Raw genomic sequence first — 10,242 nt, forward strand, 5'->3', positions numbered from 1 at the left:
CATGAGACTGAACACTACTTGAAATAAATGATTGACTTTAAAATATCAATGCCTTGAGAAGACAGTTGGGGAAAATGGAACCCACACTGTAGAGACTAGAGGAGACATCCAAGCATGTTTCACTCTTGATACCTGGACATGTTACAGGTTCATTTCTTATAGAGGAACTGTTTATTAACTGAAATTCTATAAATCTTCTGTATAGAACCTATATTTCTAGAATATAGAATATAACTATAAATTATAGCATATAAATTAGATCTATAGAATAGCAATCTAATATTTCTATTTGAAATCTAATAGATCTATGATCTATAAAAATCTATAAATATCTAATTTATATTCTATAGGTCTTATAGATCTTTATAGATCTCTAAATTCTATAAATCACAGATGTTTATGTAGAAGTATTAACAGGGTACCCTTCCAAGAGTAACTTCTATTAGGTTAGTACCAAAGTAATTGCGGTTTAGGACCGTGAATTTTAAATTATTATAACTAGGCTCAAACACATTTTTTATTAATCAAAATAGGAGTCAGTACAATCAACACATTTTTGCCGATGAGAAATAACCTTGTTTATACCTGTAGCATAAAAATCTATGCCTCCAGGATTCCACGGACTCTTGGAAAGCATTTTCTACCTCCTGTTTGCTGTGGAAGTGTTTACCCCACAAAACGTTGTCGAGATACTTGAAGTCAGTTTGTTAGTCAGTTTGTGAGAGGTCAAGTGAGTATGGCAGATAAGGCAACACTTCATAGCCCAATTCATTCAATTTTTGCAGCATTGGTTATGTGACTGCAGTCGGGCATTGTCATGGAGAAGAACTGGGCCCTTTTTGTTGATCTATGCTGGCTGCAGACACCACAGTTTTTGGTGCATCTCAGCGATCTGCTGAGCATACTTCTCAGCTGCCATGGTTTCACTGGGATTCAGAAAGCTGTAGTGAATTAGATGAGCAGCAGACCACCAAACAGTGACCATAATCCTTTTTTGGTGCAGTTTGGCTTTGAGAAGTACTTTGGAGCTTCTTCTCTGTCCAGCCACTGAACTGGTTGTCGCTGGTTATCATACAAAATTCACTTTTCATCATATGTCACAACCTGATTCAGAAATGATTCATTGTTGTCAATGACATTTTAAAAGGAGAAGTTTTTCGATTTTCAGTCAGCTCATGGGACACCCACTTATTGAGTTCCTTCACCTTTCCAGTTTGCTTCAAATGCTGAATGATCATAGAATGGCCTGTGTTGAGTTCTTCTACAACTTCTTGTGTAGTTGTAAAAGGATAAGCTTCAATAATGGCTCTCGGAGGCAGTCCTAAGATGGTGGAGGAATAGGACGGGGAGACCACTTTCTCCCCTACAAATTCATCAAAAGAACATTTGAACGCTGAGTAAATTCCACAAAACAACTTCTGAAGGCCGGCAAAGGACATCAGGCACCCAAAAAAGCACTCCATTCTCTTCGAAAGGAGGTAGGGAAAAATATAAAAGACAAAAAAGAGACAAAAGATGTAGGGACGGAGCTCCGTCCCGGGAAGGGAGTCTTAAAAAAGAGCGGTTTCCAAACACCAGGAACCACTCTCACTGCCGAGTCTGTGGTGAGCCTTGGAACCACAGAGGACAACATAATAGGGAGGAAAAATAAATAAATAATTAAAACCCACAGATTACGTGCTCAGCGGTAACTCCCCCAGTGGAGAAGCAGTGCAGACTCCTGCATCTGCCACTAGCAAGCGGGGGCTGGGCAGGGAGGTGTTGGCTGCATTGCTTAGAGTAAGGACCAGGCCTGAATGCCCTGAGGGCAATCGGAGGGAACTAACTTGGGCTAGCAAACCAGACTGTGGGATTATAATTGCAGCCCCAGAGAGACATTATCTACCAAACCGCAAGCAGGCTTCGTTGCTAACCAAGACTTCTTGGGATTCTGGACGGTCAACATCTGCCTGAGAAGGTGCGCTCGTTGTACACCCAGAAAACTGAGTGGCAAGGACGGGGGAGGCGATAAGTCGCAGCGATCGTGCTCGCCAAACACCTGATCACCTGAGCTGCTCAGATCTGGGAAGGGCATAAAATGCAGGCCCAACCGAGTCTGTGCCTCTGAGGACTACCTGAGTACCTGAACCTGAGCAGGTTAGACGGGGGAAGTGCATACAACCCAGGGCCGGCTTCAGACAGTTCCCGGCAGAGCAACCTACAGCCTAAGCAGTGTAGACAGGGAAAGCACACATGCCGTGAGTGGGGGCAAACCCAGTGTGGCCGAGACACTGCGAACACATGCCAGTGTTATTTGTTTGCAGTGTCCCTCCCTCCCCACAGCACAACTGAACAAGTGAGCCTAATAAAGTGTCCACCACCGCCCCCTTGTGTCAGTGCGGAAATTAGACACTGAAGGGACCAGCAAACAGAAGAAGCTAAACCGGAGGGAACCTCCTTGGAAGTGACAGGTACGATAGATTAAAACCCTGTAGTTAGTACTGACAACATAGGAAGGGGCCTATAGATCTTGAGAAATATAAGCTGGATCAAGGAACTATCTGAAATCAACTGACCCCACACTGCCCACAACAACACCAGAGAAAGTCCTAGATATATTTTTACTATCATTCTTTAATTTTTTTTTTTTTACTTTTTAAGTCCTCTATTATTCCATTAATTTTCATCTTTATAACCTACTATTACTTTGCAAAAAAAAAAGAGAGACCCTATTTTTTAAAGCAAACTTCATATTTATATATATGTATATATATAATAATATTAGTGACTTTGTTTCTTTTTTTTTTAGTTAATATTGTATTTTTGAAAATCCAACTTCTACTCTAGACTTTTAATCTTTGCTTTTTGGTATTTGTTATCAATTATGTACCTTTAAGAACCCAATCTTCAGTACCCATTTTTACTTGGGAGTGAGATTACTGGCTTGACTGCTCTCTCCCTCTTTGGACTCTCCTTTTTCTTGACCAGATCGCTTCTATCTCCTCCTCACCCTTCTCTTGTCTACCCAACTCTGTGAATCTCTTTGTGTGTTCCGGATGATGGAGAACACTTAGGGAACTGATTACTGGCTGGATCTGTCTCTCTCCTTTTGATTCCCCCTTTTATCCTCCTGGCCACCTCTGTCTTCTTCCTCCCTCTTCTCTTCTCTGTATAACTCCATGAACATTTCTGAGCAGTCCAGACTGTGGAGCACACATAAGGAAGTGATTACTGGCTAGCTTGCTCTATCCTCTTTTGAGTCCACCTTATCTCATCCTGGCCACCTCTATCTCCCTCCTCCCTCCTCTCTTCTCCATGTAACTCTGTGAACCTCTCTGGGTGTCCCTTACGGTGGAGAAACTTTTCATCTTTAACCTAGATGTTTTATCAGTGGTGCTGTATAGATGGAGAACTCTTGAGGCTACTGTAAAAATAAAACTGAAAACCAGAAGCAAGAGGCTTAAGTCCAAATCCTGAGAACACCAGAGAACTCCTGACTCCAGGAAACATTAATCTACAGGAGCTTATCAAATGCCTCCATACCTACACTGAAACCAAGCACCACCCAAGGGCCAACAAGTTCCAGAGCAAGACATACCATGAAAATTCTCTAGCAACACAGGAATACAGCCCTGAGCTTCAACATACAGGCTGACCAAAGTCACTCCAAACCCACTGACATCTCATAACTCATTACTGGACACTTCATTGCACTCTGGAGAGAAGAAATCCAGATCCACCCACCAGAACACTGACACAAACTTCCCTAACCAGGAAACCTTGACAAGCCACCCATACAACTCCACCCACAGCGAGGAAACTCCACAATAAAGAGAACTCCACAAAGTGCCAGAATACAGAAAGGCCACCCCAAACACAGCAATATAAACAAGGTGAAGAGACAGAGGAATATCCAGCAGGTAAAGAAACAGGATAAATGCCCACAAAACCAAACAAAAGAGGAAGAGATAGGGAATCTACCTGATAAAGAATTCCAAATAATGATAGTGAAAATGATCCAAAATCTTGAAATAAAAATGGAATCACAGATAAATGGCCTGGAGACAAGGATTGAGAAGATGCAAGAAAAGTTTAACAAGGACCTAGGAGAAATAAAAGAGTCAATATATAATGAGTAATGCAATAAATGTGATAAAAAACACTCTGGAGGCAACAAATGCTAGAATAATGGAGGCAGAAGATAGGATTAGTGAGGTAGAAGATAGAATGGTAGAAATAAATGAAACAGAGAGGAAAAAAGAAAAACAAATTAAAAGAAATGAGGACAATCTCAGAAACCTCTGGGACAATATTAAATGCCCCAACATTTGAATCATAAGAGTCCCAGAAGAAGACAAAAAGAAAGACCATGAGAAAATACTTGAGAAGATAATAGTTGGAAACTTCCCTAAAATGGGGAAGGAAATAATCACCCAAGTCCAAGAAACCCAGAGAGTCCCAAATAAGATAAACCCAAGGGAAAACACCCCAAGACACATATTAATCAAATTAACAAAGATCAAACACAAAGAACAAATATTAAAAGCATCAAGGGAAAAACAACAAATAACACACAAGGGGATTCCCATAAGGATAACAGCTGATCTTTCAACAGAAACTCTTCAGGCCAGGAGGGAATGGCAGGACATACTTAAAGTGATGAAAGAAAGTAACCCACAGCCCAGATTACTGTACCCAGTAAGGATCTCATTCAAATATGAAGAAGAAATCAAAAGCTTTACAGACAAGCAAAAGCTGAGAGAATTCAGCACCACCAAACCAGCTCTCCAACAAATGCTAAAGGATCTTTTCTAGACAGGAAACACAAAAAGGGTGTATAAACTCGAACCCAAAATAATAAAGTAAATGGCAACGGGATCATACTTCTCAATAATTACCTTAAACGTAAATGGGTTGAATGCCCCAACCAAAAGACAAAGACTGGCTGAATGGATACAAAAACAAGACCCCTATATATGTTGTCTACAAGAGACCCACCTCAAAACAAGGGACACATACAGACTGAAAGTGAAGGGCTGGAAAAAGATATTCCATGAAAATAGAGATGAAAAGAAAGTAGGAGTAGCAATACTCATATCAGATAAAATAGACTTTAAAACAAAGACTGTGAAAAGAGACAAAGAAGGACACTACATAATGATCAAAGGATAAATCCAAGAGGAAGATATAACAAGTATAAATATATATGCACCCAACATAGGAGCACTGCAATATGTAAGACAAATGCTCACAAGTATGAAAGGGGAAATTAACAATAACAATAATAGTGGGAGACTTTAATACCCCACTCACACCTATGGATAGATCAACTAAACAGAAAATTAACAAGGAAACACAAACTTTAAATGATACAATAGACCAGTTAGACCTAATTGATATCTATAGAACATTTCATCCCCAAACAATGAATTTCACCTTTTTCTCAAGTGCACATGGAACCTTCTCCAGGATAGATCACATCCTGGGCCATAAATCTAGCCTTGGTAAATTCAAGAAAATAGAAATCATTCCAAGCATCTTTTCTGACCACAATGCAGTAAGATTAGATCTCAATCATAGGAGAAAAACTATTAAAAATTCCAACATATGGAGGCTGAACAACACACTGCTGAATAACCTACAAATCACAGAAGAAATCAAAAAAGAAATTAAAAAATGCATAGAAATGAATGAAAATAAAAACACAACAACCCCAAACCTGTGGGACCCTGTAAAAGCAGTGCTAAGGGGAAGGTTCATAGCAATACAGGGATACCTCAAGAAACAAGAAAAAAGTCAAATAAATAACCTAACTCTACACCTAAAGAAACTAGAAAAGGAAGAAATGAAGAACCCTGGGGTTAGTACAAGGAAAGAAATCTTAAAAATTAGGGCAGAAATAAATGCAAAAGAAACAAAAGAGACCATAGCAAAAATCAACAAAGCCAAAACTGTTTCTTTGAAAGGATAAATAAAATTGACAAACCGTTAGCCAGACTCATCAAGAAACAAAGGGAGAAAAATCAAATCAATAAAATTAGAAACGAAAATGGAGAGATCACAACAGACAACACAGAAATACAAAGGATCATAAGAGACTACTGTCAGCAATTATATGCCAATAAAATAGACAACATGGAAGAAATGGACAAATTCTTTAAAAAGTACAACTTTCCAACTGAACCAGGAAGAGATGGAAAATCTTAACAGACCCATCACAAGCATGGAAATTGAAACTGTAATCAGGAATCTTCCAGCAAACAAAAGCCCAGGTCCAGACAGCTTCATAGCTGAATTCTACCCAAAAATTTAGAGAAGAGCTAACACCTATCCAACTCAAACTCTTCCAGAAAATTGCAGAGGAAGGTAAACTTCCAAACTCATTCTATGAGGCCACCATCACCCTAGTACCAAAACCTGACAAAGATGCCGCAAAAAAAGAAAACTATAGGCCAATATCACTGATGAACATAGATGCAAAAATCCTTAACAAAATTCTAGCAATCAGAATCCAGCAACACATTAAAAAGATCATACACCATGACCAAGTGGGCTTTATCCTAGGGATGCAAGGATTCTTCAATGTCCACAAATCAATCAGTGTAATACACCACATTAACAAATGAAAAATAAAAGCCATATGATTATCTCAATAGATGCAGAGAAAACCTTTGACAAAATTCCACATCCATTTATGATAAAAACTCTCCAGAAAGCAGGAATAGAAGGAACATACCTCAACATAATAAAAGCTATATATGATAAACCCACAGCAAACAAATTGAAAGCATTTCCCCTAAAGTTAGGAACAAGACAAGGGTGCCCACTTTCACCACTACTATTCAACATAGTTTTGGAAGTTTTGGCCACAGCAATCAGAGCAGAAAAAGAAATAAAAGGAATCCAAATTAGAAAAGAAGTAAAATTCTCATTGTTTGCAGATGACATGATCCTCTACAAATAAAACCCTAAAGACTCCACCAGGAAATTACTAGAGTTAATCAATGAATATAGTAAAGTTGCAGGATGTAAAATCAACACACAGAAATCCCCTGCATTCCTATACACTAATAATAAGAAAATAGAGAAATTAAGAAAACAGTTCTGTTCACCATTGCAACGAAAAGAATAAAATACTTAGGAATATATCTACCTGAAGAAACAAAAGACCTATATATATAAAACTATAAAACACTGGTGAGAGAAATCAAAGAGGACACTAATAGATGGAGAAATATACCGTGTTCATGGATCAGAAGAATCAATATAGCGAAAATGAGTATACTACCCAAAGCAATCTATAGATTCAATGTAATCCCTATCAAGCTACCAATGGTAGTTTTCACAGACCTAGAACAAATAATTTCACGATTTGTATGGAAATACAAAAAACCTCGAACAGCCAAAGCAATCTTGAGAAAGAAGAATGGAACTGGAGGAATCAACCTGCCTGACTTCAGGCTCTACTACAAAGCCACAGTTATCAAGACAGTATGGTACTGGCATAAAGACAGAAATATAGATCAATGGAACAAAATAGAAAGCCTAGAGATAAATCCATGCACCTATGGACACCTTATCTTTGACAAAGGAGGCAAGAATATACAATGGAGAAAAGACAATCTCTTTAACAAGTGGTGCTGGGGAAACTGGTCAACCACTTGTAAAAGAATGAAACTAGAACACTTTCTAACAACATACACAAAAATAAACTTAAAATGGATTAAAGATCTAAACATAAGACCAGAAACTATAAAACTCCTAGAGAACATAGGCAAAACACTCTCCGACATACATCACAGCAGGATCCTCTATGACCCACCTCCCAGAATACTGGAAATAAAAGCAAAAATTAAAAAATGGGACCTAATTAAACTTAAAAGCTTCTGCACAACAAAGGAAACTATAAGCAAGGTGAAAAGACAGCCTTCCAACTGGGAGAAAATAATAGCAAATGAAACAACTGACAAAGAATTAATCTCAAAAATATACAAGCAACTCCTGCAGCTCAATTCCAGAAAAATAAATGACCCAATCAAAAAATAGGCCAAAGACCTAAATAGACATTTCTCCAAAGAAGACATACAGATGGCTAACAAACACATGAAAAGATGCTCGACATCACTCATTATCAGAGAAATGCAAATCAAAACCACAATGAGGTACCATTTCACGCCCATCAGAGTGGCTGCTATCCAAAAGTCTACAAGCAATAAATGCTGGAGAGGGTATGGAGAAAAGGGAACCCTCTTAGACTGTTGCTGGGAATGCAAACTAGTACAGCCACTATGGAGAACAGAGTGGAGATTCCTTAAAAAATTAGAAATAGAACTGCCATACGACCCAGCAATCCCACTGCTGGGCATACACAATTCTGGTTGAAATTGTGTATGCCCAGCAGTGGGCATACACAGAATTGAAAGAGACACGTGTACCCCAATGTTCATCACAGCACTGTTTATAATATCCAGGACATGGAAGCAACCTAGATGTCCATTAGCAGATGAATGGATAAGAAAGCTGTGGTACATATACATAATGGAGTATTACTCGGCCATTAAAAAGAATACATTTGAATCAGTTCTAATGAGGTGGATGAAACTGGAGCCTATTATAGAGAGTGAAGTAAGCCAGAAAGAAAAACACCAATACAGTACACTAACGCATATATATGGAATTTAGAAAGATGGTAACGATAACCCTGTATGTGAGACAGCAAAAGAGACACAGATGTATAGAACAGTCTTTTGGACTCTGTGGGAGAGGGAGAGGGTGGGATGATTTGGGAGAATGGCATTGAAACATGTATAATGTCATATATGAAATGAATTGCCAGTCCAGGTTCGATGCAGGATACAGGATGCTTGGGGCTGGTGCACTGGGATGACCCAGAGGGATGGGATGGGGAGGGAGGTGGTAGGGGGGTTCAGGATGGGGAACACGTGGATGATCCAGAGGGGTGGGATGGGGAGGGAGGGTGGGATGAGGGTTCAAGATGGTGAACACGTGTACACCCATGGCGGATTCATGTTGATGTATGGCAAAACCAATACAATATTGTAAAGTACTTAGCTTCCAATTAAAATAAATAAATTTATTAAAAAAATAAATAATGGCTCTCAGTTTGTTATTGTCAATTTCTGATGGCTAGCCACTACACTCCTCACCTTCAAGGCTCTCATCTCCTTTGCTAAACTTCTTGAACCAGCACTCCAACTGTACATTTGTAAGCTGTTACTGGACTTAATGCATTGTTGATGTTGTGAGTTGTCTCTGCTGCTTTAGGATCCATTTTGAAGGTGAATTAGAAAATTGCTGGAATTTTCTTTTTGTCTAACATCATTTCCATAGTCTAAAATAAATGCAAAGTAAACAGCAAGTAATGTCATTAGTAAAAAAAGAAAAAATAGAGAAGTACACATTAAAATAATGTATAACATAACCTCATTTATTTAGAATGTATCCCAAAATAAAATGGCAAATTTCAACAACACAAAAACCACAATTACTTTTGTACCAACCTAATAGAAATTTAAAAACAATATTGCAAGGAGACATTACAGTATTCTGTTTAAGCTGTAGAAGTAGCATTTATTGAACCCCCCAACCAGGGCATGCACATCTAAAGAGATCATCTACATACTAGGAGATATAAAGAACTAGTAAGATTTTTGGTCTTGATGTCAGAAGGTGAGATTGGGGAGGCAGAACCTCAAAAAGCTTGATTTTGTTCTCTTGCAAAGGACCAGCCACATCAATATCCCCATGGGAACTTGTTAGAAGCTTAGATTTTCAGCTATCATCCCCAAGCTATTTAATCAGCATCTTTGAAATTGGAACTCAGAAATTATGTTTTAACAAACACTCCAGGTGATTATTATGGTGCATTATGAAGTCTGGGAACCACAGTTACAGAGAAAGTAATTGAATTCAAACTAAATCCTATTCTGTTAATTTTTTCCAGATTACCTTAGGTCACTCAATCCAAATGAATTTCTGCTACCTTATTGAAAATTATGGACAATATTGTTATATTGATTGTGTCAACACTCATGCAAATGATTTGTAAGGTGACATGGGGAAACAGTGGAAACACTGTCAGACTTTATTTTTCTGGGCTCCAAAATCACTACAGATGGTGAATGCAGCCATGAAATTAAAAGATGCTTACTCCTTGGAAGGAAAGTTATGACCAACCTAGATAGCATATTCAAAAGCAGAGACATTACTTTGCCAACAAAGGTTTGTCTAGTCAAGGCTATG

General features: G+C 38.5%; 1 pseudogene; it reads right to left on the reverse strand.

Annotated features, from left to right (window-relative positions):
- Positions 1 to 520: 520 nt before the first annotated feature.
- Positions 521 to 9,328, reverse strand: LOC139184858 (histone-lysine N-methyltransferase SETMAR-like; annotated as a pseudogene).
- Between the last annotated feature and the right edge of the window lie 914 nt (positions 9,329 to 10,242).

Source organism: Bos indicus, chromosome 9 (genome assembly GCF_029378745.1).
Source record: "Bos indicus isolate NIAB-ARS_2022 breed Sahiwal x Tharparkar chromosome 9, NIAB-ARS_B.indTharparkar_mat_pri_1.0, whole genome shotgun sequence".
Lineage (NCBI taxonomy): Eukaryota > Metazoa > Chordata > Mammalia > Artiodactyla > Bovidae > Bos > Bos indicus.